Below are 4,104 nucleotides of genomic sequence, written 5' to 3'. Positions count from 1 at the left end.
GGGGTATTTATATAATTTTTGAGGGTCTAGTCTTCTAGAAGGGCGGGGGGTTGGGATTTGGGGATGACGTATAAATGGGAGAAGGGGAGGGGAGATCGGTGACCAAAAAAAATAAATAAATAACACTAATTGATAGATTTGGAAACATTTTTACTTGGTTTTGGTTAAATTGTTAGCGGGTTATTTTATTTATTAAAACGTTGGCATTAATTTAGGAGGTGATGTTAGGAGCAAAATGGCGACTGATGCGTCGTCGTTGTAAATAAACAAGGCTCTGGCAGGGACACTAATGGTCTGATCTCATCGAAATTGAAATATCCGGTAATGATTTGGATAGTTAGATATATAGTTGTGTCTCTTTCTGCAAAAGGATCATATATAGTTATTATTAAATTTTCAGATCGATATGATTTTTGTTGGTGTTGAAATAAATCACGTGAATGTAAACGGTGCATGCGGAATGCAGATGGAAAAGATGAATAGCATACACGAAATTTTGACAGTAAAGAGGAATATGATAATTTAGATCCAGTCCGTTAAATACTCTGCAGTGAAAACAGGAATGGAAAAAAAAAAGAAAAAGAAAGCGGATTTGGGTCTATTCCGATCCATCAATTTAAATTTTGGATCATAAATAATTATTTTCCCCTTAAAATTTTCTGTTGAATAAAATACCCAACCGCGTATCGAGGAACGGTTGGAGAAGCCCACAACCGTAACCGACCACATCAGTAATGACACGTGGGATCATGAGACCGCATCTTCGGTCAACAATGTGAACTCCTTATTAGAATGAAGAGGCTTGCAAAAATTTATTAGCAAAATACAACTTGATTTCTTCCTTGAGCATGAATTTTGTGCATAGAGAAAGAATTCAATTGTAAATACTTATGCTTCTAAGATATTGTTGTCTCTTGCCATTATTGTGCTACATCAGTGTCAGAGCCTCTGACTTTATCTCCCTCAACTACCTACAGTCATCTAAAGTGCTCAAATCCATTGGTGTTACTTTTCTTTACATAAATCAGAGATTCTTATTTCTCCTTGTGTTTTTTGTTATCTGAGCAGAATTTTTTTATCTTATATATGGCCCGTTAAATAATTAATAATATAAAAAACTAGATGCTCATTTGCTTCACTTCAAATAGACTATTCTCAGTCAAGTCTTTTTACAGTTTTCTTAATTGGAGAGGTGTTACAAATCCTTTATACAAAGTTATCTGGAATCCAATTGTCCCCTCTAAAGTTCGTATATTTCTTTGGCTTCTTACAAAAAACAAACTGAATACAAAAGAGGTTCTACAATTAAAACGCTAGAATGGGGATATTACTTGTTCTTTTTGTGGGATAGAGCCGGAGTCCAGAGAGCCTTTGTTCTTTTCATGTCCTATTACTATGCGAGTTTAACAACATTTCAAGAGCTACTACTTACCTTTCACTTGTTCAAATGCTTTGGATGAATTATTGATTTGTCTTGAAGGTCGGCATGACATAAAAGGGCTTCTTTGGCGAAACTTTTTTGCATCTGTTTGTTGGAACTTATGGACATCGAGAAACAAATGCATTTTTGATCAATCACATTTCCCTTTTAAGTCTATTATTAACTTGGCAATATATGGTCTACATGATTGGGCAGACACCGGAAGTGGATCGGCAGCACAGAAGATTAGAGTGAAGCTGGAGAAAGAACAAATACAAAGAAGCATTTGATTATCTGCAAGTGATGTGGATGAGATTTTTTTTTGTTATATGTATAAAAAATACTCTATGGACTTTCAATTTTTGTTTATTGGATTATAAAAAGTTTAGTTTCTATTTACTATATATATGGCTGCCTTTGGTTCTTTCCTATATCTACGTCAACGGTGAATAACGATAAGGTCCTCTCTTCACCTTCGTAGATGTTTGAAAGAAAAAAGTCATATATCACTAGTCTTAAGAAACTACTTTTTCTATCTTCCAATTAATGGATACATTTCGTATCCTTCTTTTATAAATATCTTTTTGTTTAATATAAATGACAGGGTATATCCCTTGTTTTTTTTTTCTCAAAAAAAAAAACGCTCATTTGCTACACGTGAATGAGTAAGAATGGAACAACAATTTTCAACTTTCAATTCTCTTTTATTAAACACCGTGTCATTTTAAATAAATATGTTCCTTCCACCCTGTTCTCTGAATAGCACCCGTAAGAATGGAAGTGAGCATTCCAATTTCATATTAATTCTAATTTATTCCTCACGTTGCTCCATTCTTACATCACTCTACTCTCGTCTTACCAAACAAGAGTTTAAAGATAAGTGAGAAAGATGTATGTAGTGATGATGAAGTTGACCGAATTCACATCCCTGAATATATTTTACTCACACAGCGGTAGAATAAACCTGAGGGCTGATTTTTGAATTAGACCAGGGCTCTTGAGCTTTTTAAGTACGCCGTAATTTGTTTATGCCGATCAAAACTATAATAGAAAGTGAAGAGATGGTCTTTCAAAAACATATATGACTTTCTTCTTTCAAACATCTTTCAAACATCTATGAAGGTGAAGAGATGGTCTTACAGATCAAAACTATAATAGAAAATGTCTATTTCCAAACGAATTGCAGGGATTTTACCTTCAATGCTGCCAACTAACCACGGTATATATAAACATAGACTAGGACCACAGCCTTTCCTTTTACGAGAAGGAATTAATACTTGCATAATATCGAAGCGCGCATGTGAGCGCGTTATGCTTCAGCTTCAAGCGCGACTCTCTAGAGTTCTCATTGGCTTCCTACCTTTTTTACACGCACTTGAGGAAAATGCCTCAACTTGTGGACCGTATCCACACGCTGTCTCTATCGTACAACGTAGACTATTCTTCTCACGGCAAATTATTTCATCGGTTTTACTGTGGGCCGACGTGCGCGCAACCAATTTCACGCGAGGGGCCGGGGCTCCCTCCAAAGGGGCTGTTTGCTTCCCAATTTCTGCGGTGGAAAGCCGAGTGTTTCTTTTTGGGGGTGAAGTCCCTACAATCAATATCCCGCGGATGGATTTGTTTCCCTTTTTTCGGAGAAACAAAATAAAGGAAAATTCCCCAATGATCCAAAATATGGGACAAACATGGGTGACAGGTGATGTGTATCACTCTTATTGCATAATGAGATGGTCATCATTAATGATTGCCATCTCATTATACAATAGAATGAGGACACCTCACTTGTCCCCTATGTTGGTCTCATATTTTGTCGTCCATGTAGCTAAGCCCCAAAATAAACAGCCCCTCGCTCTGTTCTTTAATTTCTTCATAGATTTAAAAAAAAAAAATCTATGCGTGTCTGAGTTGTTTTTAATCTCACGTTGCTTCCTAGACACTATTAAATACGTCTTTATTTACCGCTTTAACTATTGTTCGTCATCCCACCTTACCCTTTGTACGATCTCTCTTTGTCTCATAAATCTATCTAGAAAACCCAGGCTCAACCAAGTAAATAAAAGAACAAAAAAGGAAAAGGGAAAAAAAAAAAACTACTTGCTGGTTTTACACTCTTTTTTGGGTAAATTACACAAACCGCCATGAACTTTAGACCCTGAATAACTTCCAAAACTGCACTAGGCCCCCGATAACTTTTACATTTTGTAGGACCCCCTAAACAATTTTGGAAGCTATTGGGGGTGTTTACTATAAAATGCTGGAAGTCCCCGGCATCGATGAAAACCCCTCGATATATAGGATCATGAGCTCTCATAGGAAACACGAGGCACGGAAAAATGATGGGACCGAGCCTACAAAATTTTGGGGATCGAGGAAGAAATTGGGCAAGAGGAAAAGCCTCTCTTTAAGGAATGATGTTATCTATAGCTCGACACAAGCCCACATGAGCTCTTCACCTAGAAATTTATCATTTTAGAAAAGCAGAGACACATGAGGATGAGTGTAGTAGGGGCCATTTTAATTTGCTCCTGCTGCATGGCGAGAGCCCAAAGCGTCTCCATCTCAAAAATGAAGGGCGTGAGGAATTGAACTACTCTTTCTTCAATCACTCGCATTTGGTTACCAAATTAAATTAAAGCCTAGATTCACTCTTTAATTTAATTTCTAAGTTTATTTCCATTGGT

This window comes from Asparagus officinalis, chromosome 8 (assembly GCF_001876935.1).
Source record: "Asparagus officinalis chromosome 8, Aspof.V1, whole genome shotgun sequence".
Taxonomy (NCBI): domain Eukaryota; kingdom Viridiplantae; phylum Streptophyta; class Magnoliopsida; order Asparagales; family Asparagaceae; genus Asparagus; species Asparagus officinalis.
The sequence above is the reverse complement of the archived record's forward strand: the minus strand, read 5'-3'. Positions refer to the sequence as shown.